We start from the raw sequence: 9,963 nt of genomic DNA, 5'->3' as shown, positions 1-9,963 counted from the left end.
TGTGTGTGTGTGTGTGTGTGTGTGTGTGTGTGTGTGTGTGTGTGTGTCAGGATCTCACTATCGCTCAGGCTAGAGTGCAATGGTGCAATCATAACTCACCACAGCCTCCATCTCCCGAGCTCAAGCAATCCTCCAGCTTCGGCCTCCCAAGTAGCTGGGTCTACAGACGTGCACCACCATGCCCAGCTGGACTTTAGCGTAATTCTCACAGACTTAGGAGAGACATATTTCATGCACAAGACCCCAGCAAAGGCCTGGGATGTGATTGCTCAGCAATTAGCCCTGACCCAGCGACATTTCTGCTAATGTGGCCTGGAGAGTGACCTGTGACCCTAGCCATGGATAGACAGGGCTTTATGCCCAGCTCTTCCTCTTCCTATGAATGTCTCTATACACAAAAGCTGGACAGAATTATAGAGCTTCCCCTCCTTGCCTTGCGGGGACCTTGTGAACATGCACTGTGTGCTGTTAACTTCTGAAAGAAATAGCACTGCATAAATCATCTGGGCTGAAATTTAATTTTGATATTACAATAGAGAGAATCAAGCCTGTGAAGATGACCCTAAGGTCAGCTGAAGGAAACGGGAATTGATTTCTTCATGAAGTCATTGTGCAACAAACCCCTGGCCAGATGTGACCTGGCAAATGTCCACATCTGCATCAGAGAATCCACACTGTCATCCTTTCAAACTTAGAAAACAGATTAATAACGAGGTAAGGAGTGATTACATTAACGGTGGAACAGCTGCCTATCTGATGAATTGGAATGGGCAGCAGTATATGCAAGTTACATTTTCAGAGTCAATGAGTTTTGATAATTGAGTTTATCCCTAGCAATCAGTCCAGTTCTAGGAAGTCTAGATAAAAGCGTTATGGGTTTTGTTGGCTTAAGTGTTTCCTGAGCAAGGACCATTAGCTTTGTGTGACTTTTTTGGACTTTTTCTTGTCGTTACAGCTGGGATAGAACTTTATTGCCACCCCCACAGAGCCCCTTTTCATTGTTTTTGTTTTTTTGGGTTTTGTTGTTGTTTTGAGACAAGGTCTCACTCTGTCACCGAGGCTGGAGTGCAGTGGCACAATCTCAGCTCACTTCAACCTCCGCCTCCTGGGTCCAAGCGATTCTCCTGCCTCAGCCTCCCGAGCCGCTGAGACTATAGGTGCGCACCGCTACACCCAGATAATTTTTGTATTTTTATTAGAGATGGGGTTTCTCCATGTTGGCCAAGCTGGCCTCAAACTTCTGGCCTCAGGTGATCCTCCCATTTGGCCTCCCAAAGTGCTGGAATTACAGGCGTAAGCTACCATGCCTGGCCCAGAATCCCTTTTTAAACGATATATAGAAGAGCAAGCAAATCACACTGGAAAAAAGTAATCGCCCTGCCTAATGAGTAGGTATACAGAAGGGGCTGGCCCTTTTCTCCAGTTGCCCCCACCCCATTACACACAACTGTAGCCCCTGGGCGAAGGACCTAGGGAGCACAGTTTGAAAACCACTGCAAAATCCACAAGAAACTTCCACATGTCCTGATTAACAAAATATTGACCAGACATAGTGGCTCACACCTGTAATCCCAGCACTTTGGGAGGCTGAGGCAGGAGGATGACTTGAGGCCAGAAGTTCAAGACCAGCCTGGGCAACATAGTGAAACATCATCTCTACAAAAAATACAAAAAACTAGCTGGGAGAGATGGCATGCATCTGTACTCCCAGCTACTCAGGAGGTTGAGGTGGGAGGATCACCTGAGCCTGGGAGGTTAGCAGTGAGCCATGATCACGCCACTGCACTCCAGCCTGGGCAACAGAGTGAGACAACCCTGTCTCAGAAAAAGAAGAAAAGGCAAAGGGGCAGAGATGGGAGGCGTTTGGGAGCGGAGGAGTCTGGGAATCAACCAGATTTGGTGGACAGAGGGTTCCAACCGGGGAGGAAGAAGACAGGTTCGGAATGTGGGATGGGACAAGGACATGGAGGGTCTTGAATATTAGGGTAAGAAAGTTGGCCTTTGTCCTGAGTCATGGGGCTCTACGAATGGCTAATTGTATTATTAATAGTTCGCTGGGGCTGCCATAACAACGTACAGCAGGCTGGGCAGCCCAATCAACAGAGATTTATTTCCACCCTGTCCTCGAGGCTGGAAGTCCAAGATCAAGGTGTGCGTAGGGCTGGTTTCTCCTGAGACCTCCCCTCCTTGGCTTGTAGACCCCATCTCTTCCCTGTGGACTCACACGGTAGTCCTCCTGTGGGTCCTAATCTTTTATATTTATTTATTTTATTAATTATTCATGTATTTATTTTGAGATGGAGTCTTGTCCTGTCGTCAGCGTGGAGTGCAGTGGCATGATCTTGGCTGACTACAATCTCCGCCAGCCGGGTTCAAGCGATGCTCCTGCCTCAGCCTCCTGAGTAGCTGGGATCACAGGCATGTGCCACCACACTCAGCTAATTTTGGTATTTTTAGTAGAGACAGGGTTTCACCATGTTGGCCAGGATGGTCTCAATCTCCTGACCTCATGATTTTATGATTCCCCTGTCTCAGCCTCCCAAAGCGCTAGGATTACAGGCGTGAGTCACCACGCCCAGCCTTATTTATTTATTTTTAAGATGGAGTCTTGCTCTGTCGCCCAGGTTGGCATGCAGTGGCGCGAACCTCCCAAGTAGCTGGGATTAAAGACATGCACCTCCATGCCCAGCTAATTTTTGTATTTTTAGTAGAGATGGGGTTTCACCATGTTGGGCAGGCTGGTCTTGAACTCCCGATCTCAAGTGATCTACCTGCCTCGGCCTCCGTAAGTGCTGGGATTACAGGCGTGAGCCACCATGCCCGGCCCTAATCTCTTCTTATGAAGACAGCAGTCATGTGGGATTACAGCCTGCCCTAGTAGCCTCATTTTAACTTGATTCCCTCTTACAGACCCTGTCTCCAAATAGAGTCACAATCTGTGGTACTAGAGGTTAGAAGTAATATGAATTCATATGAATTTGGGAAACCATAGCACCAAGATTTACATTTACATTAAATATTCATGTTATAATATATACTATATATGTTAATATAATGTACTCATGTTATAATTTATTATATATTTATGCTATACAATATAACTATTTAAATATATATTTTTGGGGGGGGTTGTGGTCTCAGCTCACTGCAATCTCCGCCTCCCAGTTTCAAGTGATTCTCCTGCCTCAGTCTCCTGTGTAGCTGGGACTACAGGCACGTGCCACCACACCCGGCTAATTTTTGTATTTTTAGTAGATATAGGGTTTCACTATGTTGGCCAGGCTGGTTTCAAACTCCTAACCTTTTGATCTGCCTGCCTCAGCCTCCCAAAGTGCTGGGATTACAGATGTACAGACGTGAGCCACCATGCCCAGTGTGTGTGTGTGTCTCTCTCTTTCTCTCTCTCTCTCTCTCTTTCTCTCTCTCTCTCTCTCTCTCTAACTCTGTCTCTCTCTCTCTCCCCCTCCCTCCCTCTCTCTCTGTTTCTACACACACACACACACACACACATACACAGTCACATATATATTTAAAAATCTTCTGTCGATCGTGCAAAATAAATTTGATAGACCCCAGCCATAGTGTGGAAGCAGCAGGAGTGAGAACAAGGTGAAGCTTGAAGACGAGGCACGTACTGCTGTAAAATAGCACAGGTGCAATAAGCGGAGAGCAATAAAAGGTGCTTGTAATTAAATGCTGGCCAGGACGGTGCAATCCCTAACTACCGCAGGAGCTCCGGGAGAGACAGAAACCGGTGGCGGGTGGAAAGCGTGGAACGGGCTTGGGGAGGGGCTGGACCTCAAAGTGTGGGGCGGTTGTAGGAAGGAGAATTGAGGGGGAGCTACCTTGATAGAGAGGCGCAGGGTAGAACCACAAGGACTGGCTTCCTAGCTGGAGCTCGAGTTTGCAAAGCTCTCTACGTACGGTCTGGAAAGAGCTGCATTGCTGGGGTCTTCTCAGCCAAACTCATTAGCTTAGGAAGCTGCTACTCAGGGCACGAAATTTCAACAAGCAGGACTCTGCCCTTGCATCTTAATTGATCCTGAAGAAATGCCCCGACACAATGCCAAAAACCCCAGTCAGCAGGAAGACCACTTCCTTCATTCAGTGACTTGGTATTTCTCATCTGCATCCTGCTGGAATCCAATGGGCAACCTTACTGCCTCCGAAGCCCTGCTAGGAACTTACAAACGCCAACCCCCGATGGGGGAGAAAGGTGGGGCGCCATCACCAGTACCTGACAGCCACTGTGGTGTCCATGGCTGTGTGTGTTTCAATGGGACTGACTTTTTTAAAAAACTTATTTTTAGACAAGCTCAAATAACAATCTAGAAAAGCCAGACTCCAGAGAACAATGAGAAAATGTAGAGAAGCCAAATATAAAAATACTGGCACATGGAAAAAAATAAAATAAAATAAAAAAATCAATTCACTTCCACAGATTACAAGTGGAAATTCCCAGAGGGACGAGTAGATTTTGGAAGAGAAAAAGAGATTATATTTTATGGGAAGAGATACAATAACCATTCTCTTCCCATAAAACAAGTGATGGAAGATTGTCTCTGCTTCATAGATATACACTGCACATTTTCAGGATAATACTAACAGGAAATCAATAGGATCTTTTATATGTGAAAAGACATTATCTCTCTGGACTCCCAGCACGGCTAATCGGGCTACAGAAGATCTTCACGAAAATTTGCCACTGGCCATTAATCTTGGTCCTGGGGCAGTAAGTAGCCTGCAAATCTAGATCTTTGTTTATTTTTAAATTATCCTTATTATTTATTTATTTCTTTATGGGGGAGATAATCACGTTCAAAGCGTCACTCTCCATTACAGCCACAGAGCCTCCAGATGATACTCCGTGACGAGTGCCTCCACAGCAGACCAGATGCTCTTGGAGAGCCCCCTCCTGCCCACATCCACGCTGGGTGATGGCCATGTCATTAGCCACCAGAAGCTTTATCTGGGCATAATTTGACAGCTATGACAGGCTCAGCAGGATTTATGGGATCTCCTGGTTTTTGCCTTTATTGATCTGAAATAGAACCAAAGTTAATATTAGCAAAAAACACATTGTGCTGGGGTCATTTACCCATGAAAGGCTTTGGTGACTGGCGGCTTTGAACATTTATTATACAAGTGTTCTTCGCCAACTCCAGGTCCTGAGTCTCATGATGGCCAACAGACTAAATATTCTGGTCTCTCCTCCCATAGGAGGATCTAACCACTATCCTTGTAAAACCCTTTCCTTTTCCAAGAAACCTTAATCATCGCAGGGTAGAGAGCCCATTAGTATCAAGTTTAGATTTAGCCCTGGCTCTGCCCTGGCTTTAGTTTGCCCTAAGTACCAAAATCTGAGTGACTTAAAGCAACAGGAATCTCAGTGGGGACAGTGACTCACACCTGTAACCCCAGCACTTAGGGAGGCCAAGGCAGGAGGATCATTTAAGCCTAGGAGTTTGAGTCTGGGCAACATAGTGAAACCCCCATCTCCAAGAAAAATACAAAAAAATTTTAAAAAACAATAAAAATTACAGGCATAGTGGTCCCTGCTACTTGGGAGGCTGAGGTGGGAGCATTGCTTGAGCCCAGGATGTCGAGGCTACAGTGAGCCAGGGTCATGCCGCTCTACTCCAGCCTGGGTGACAGAGACTGTCATATATATTCTCTCATAGTTCTAGAGGCTTGAAATCTAAACCCAGGCATCCCCAAGACCACGCTTTCCCTGGCGGCTCTAAGGGAGGATCCTTTCTTGTCTCTGTGGCTTGAAGAGGTTGCCTCGACATCCTTCGACTTGCAGACACCTCATCATGCCCCTAAGGTGGGAGTCTCCTTCCTGCATCTTCACACCTTTTTCCCTCTGTGTGCATCTGTATTCAAACTTCCCCTTTAAAAGGACACCAGTCACATTGGATTAGGACCCCACCCCAATGACTTATTTTTTTTTTTTTCGAGACGAAGTTTCACTCTTGTCGCCCAGGCTGGAGTGCAGTGGTGCGATCTCGGCTCACTGCAACCTCCACCTCCCAGGTTTAAGTGATTCTCCTGCCTCAGCCTCCTGAGTAGCTGGGACTGCAGGCGTGAGCCACTGTGCCCAGCCTACTGATTTCATTTTAATCAAATTACTTCAAAGGCTCTATCTCCAAATACAGACACATTCTGAGGTCCTGGGGATAGGACTTGCCTTCAACATATGAATTGGGGAGACCCAATTCAATCCATAACAGCCCCTCAAAAGACTTCCCTCTTATTAAATGCAGACTAGATCATTCCTAATATGATCGGGATAGACCAGGGTTCTCAACCTTGAGACAGTTGATATCTGTCCAGATAATTTTTTGTTAGGGGAAGCTGTCCTGGGCATGACATAGGGTATGTATATATTTACTTATTTATTAATTTTTGAGAAGGAGTTTTGCTCCTGTCGCCCAGGTTGGAGTCCAATGGCGTGATCTCGGCTCACTGCAACCTCCACCTCCCAGGTTCAAGCGATACTCCAGCCTCAGCCTCTGGAGTACCTGGGATTATGGGTGTTCACCACCATGCCTGGCTAATTTTGGTATTTTTAGTAGAGACAGGGTTTCACCATGTTCGCCAGGCTGGTCTCGAACTTCTGACCTCAGGTGATCCGCCTACCATGTCCTCTCAAAGTGCTGGGATTACAGGCGTGAGCCACCATGCCTGGCCTGACATAGGGTATTTATTAATAGCAGGATCTCAGGCCTCTACCCACTAGATGCCAGTAGCACCTGTCCCCTCCCTTGTGAGAACCAAAAATGTCCCCATTTATTGCCAAACCTCCCCTGCAAGGGGAAGAGCACCCCCAGTTGAGAGCCACTGAATTAAGTGAAATATGGGTCAACCTTAGAGAAGCGTTGCAAGGGGGCTGGACGCCGGCGAGGAGGTCAGGGCGCTCACACGTCAGCCAGAGAATCTTCCCTCAAAGCGACGGATCCTAAGCAACCCCCTGAACATCCAAATTCCTTCACGAATTTCACAAGTAGTTATCGTGTGCCAAGAGTATGTTGCGCTGATCCGGGCACTGGAGGAAAAAAGAGAACGAGACATTTCGTTTATTTATATTTATTTATTTATTTATCTTTATTGTTTTGAGATGGCGTCTCACACTGTCGCCCAGGCTGGAATGCAGTGGCACGATCTTGACTTACTGCAACCTCTGCCTCCCAGTTTCAAGCAATTCTCCTGCCTCAGCCTCCCAAGTAGCTGTGATTACAGGCATGAGCCACCATACCCAGCTAATTTTTGTATTTTTAGTAGAGACACGGTTTCGCCACGTTGGCCGGCCTGGTCTCAAATTCCTAAGCTCAAGCAATCTGCCCACCTCGGCCTCCCAAAGTGCTGGGATTACAGGGATTAGCCACCATGCCCAGCCTGGGATGCTGAAATTTTTCAGGGCAGGAGATTCACTTGAACCCGAGAGGCGGAGGTTGCAGTGAGGTGAGACAGTGCCATTGCACTCCAGCCTGGGCGACAGAGCATGGCTCTGTCTATAAATAAATAAATAAATAGCTAGGCATGGTGGCTGGTGTCGTCCCAGCTACTTGGAAGGCTGAGGCAGGAAAATCAATTCTACCCAGGAGGCGGAGGGTGCAGTGAGCTGAGATCGCACCACTGCACTCCAGCCGGAGCAACAGAGCAAGACTCCATCTCAAAAAAATGAAATAAAATAAAGATAGGGTTACCAGATGTCTGTCTTCTCCAGGGACAGACCAGATTCTCACTCTGAAAAAGAGTTCTAGTCTGGGTGATAATATGGCCACCCCACTTACTCGGAAATAAGAACTCCCAGGTAGCGTCTCTTGTAAAGGTGCAGCGTGTCAGGGACTCAGAACCTCCCCGTGGGCTCCTCTACTGGGGGTGCATCTCAGTTACCTGGACGCAGTTCAAGGATGGGTGAAGGCCTGTTTTTGCCAATGACTAAACAACCTTGGAGAAGTCTGTGCACGTCGGTCGCAATGTCCTTGGTTCTGGCAGGAAGCAGGTGTACGCTCTGGTCGTGAGGGCAACTGCATCGCCTTGGGTCTCCTTTCCTCCTCGACTCACTGGTTCTGATGCACTAAACAAATGATATGCCTAGATTGCTATTCTTTGGCTGTGATATCTCCTGCTAGAATTTCCATCTCTCCCACAGCCTACCCTGTGGGACCATCTGCTTCTTTACAGCAAATCTCACCTCACCTGTTGACATTTACATGCACATGCCAAAACTAAGAGAAAGCCTGAAGAGTGTGGTACATGAGGAGGGGGGTGTTCCTGGGTCGCCCCACGCCTCATTAGTCAGGCAGGCTGGAATGTGGTTGAAAATCAGGGAGTTATGGATACACATTCCAAAGTCCCCAGGGACATGTTCAGAAGGAACGGAACTCCACGACAGGCAAAAACAACAGCCCTTGTTTAATTCTGAAGTTTACATGCATGTTGGCACCATTCTATCCCAACCTTTTGTTTCCATGGAAACCATTTATGATACCACAAAAAGAGGATTCTGACCAAAGTGAGGAAGGAATAGCAGCAATGGAAACTAGCTTTCAAACGAGCTTCAGGTAGAGGGGAGGACGGCAGCAGGGGTGGAAAAGGTCCCTGATATGGTTTGGATTTGTGGCACCACGCAGTCTCATGTCAAATTATAATCCCCAATGTTGGAAGACGGGCCTGGTGGGAGGTGATTGGATCATGGGGGAAACTTCCCTCTTGCTGTTCAGGTGATAATGAGTGAGTTCTCGTGAGATCTCGTTGTTTAATGTGTGTAGCACCTTCCTCTTTGCTCTCTCTTCCTCCTGCTCCAGCCATGTGGGACATGTCTGCCTCCCCTTCGCCTTCCGCCATGATTGTAAGTTTCCTGAGGCCTCCCCAACCATGCTTCCTGTACGGCCTGTGGAACCACCCGTGAGCCAATTTAACTCTTTTCTTTATAAATGGCCCAGTCTCAGGTAGTTCTTTACAGCAATGCAAGAACAGACTAATGCAGAGCCAGGCCCAGAGCCATTGTTAGGGAGAATGACTCTCTCAGGATTCCCTAGGATGAACGCTTGCGGCCCAAGCACAGCCCGCTCAACCCAGGGTTGATGCTGATGATCTGGCTGACTGAGTAACCTTTCCAAAAACTGCTTTACCCTTAGGTTTTCCTTTCTTTTCTCAAGAAAAAAAGTGTTGTTCAGGCAAGGGGAAAGCACGCTCTTCTGCTTCAACCCAAGCATGGAGAGGCGTGGGGTAGAGGAGCAGAAGTCACCCAGAGTATTAGTTTCCTGAGCATGCTGTAACAAACTTGCCAGTTTAAAACAACAGAAATTTATTTTCTGGCCGGGCGCGGTGGCTCAAGCCTGTAATCCCAGCACTTTGGGAGGCCGAGGCGGGTGGATCACGAGGTCAAGAGATCGAGACCATCCTGGTCAACATGGTGAAACCCCGTCTCTACTAAAAAAATACAAAAAATTAGCTGGGCATGGTGGCACGTGCCTGTAATCCCAGCGACTCAGGAGGCTGAGGCAGGAGAATTGCCTGAACCCAGGAGGCGGAGGTTGCGGTGAGCCGAGATTGCGCCATTGCACTCCAGCCTGGGTAACATGAGTGAAACTCGCCCTCAAAAAAAAAAAAAAAAAAAAAAAAAAGAAATTTATTTTCTTCCAGCTCTGGAGGTCAGAAGTCCAAAATCTGGGTGCCAGCAGATCCAGGCTCCCTTTGAAGACCCTAGGACAAACTCCTTTTCTGCTTCTTCCAGCATCAGTGATTTTTTGGCCTGTGGCTTCTTCACCCCAATCTCCGCCTCTGTCTTCTCACGGCCCACTCCCCTGTGTCTGTGTCTCAAATCTCCCTCTACCTTTTTCTAATAAGGACACCTGTCAGTGGCTCTAGAGTCCATCCTAAATCCAAGATGATCTCAAGATCCTTCATTACATCTGCAAAGACCTTTCTCCAAATAAGGTCACTTTCGCATGT

At 47.4% G+C, this 9,963-nt stretch overlaps 1 long non-coding RNA gene across 2 annotated transcripts; it reads right to left on the bottom strand.

The window, feature by feature from the left end:
* Positions 1-4,737: 4,737 nt before the first annotated feature.
* Positions 4,738-8,310, bottom strand: LOC116566634. 2 transcript variants are annotated; one of them, XR_004275937.1, is made up of 2 exons: positions 8,206-8,310; positions 4,738-5,041 (listed from the first exon to the last, which is right to left on the bottom strand). It is a non-coding gene; the product is annotated as an uncharacterized LOC116566634 (long non-coding RNA). The 2 variants fall into 2 exon arrangements; XR_004275938.1 differs by lacking the exon at positions 8,206-8,310 and adding an exon at positions 6,870-6,954.
* Between the last annotated feature and the right edge of the window lie 1,653 nt (positions 8,311-9,963).

Source organism: Sapajus apella, unplaced genomic scaffold, assembly GCF_009761245.1.
Source record: "Sapajus apella isolate SASKATOON/1434 unplaced genomic scaffold, GSC_monkey_1.0 scaffold43, whole genome shotgun sequence".
NCBI lineage: Eukaryota > Metazoa > Chordata > Mammalia > Primates > Cebidae > Sapajus > Sapajus apella.
This window is presented reverse-complemented; position numbering and strand designations above follow the sequence as displayed.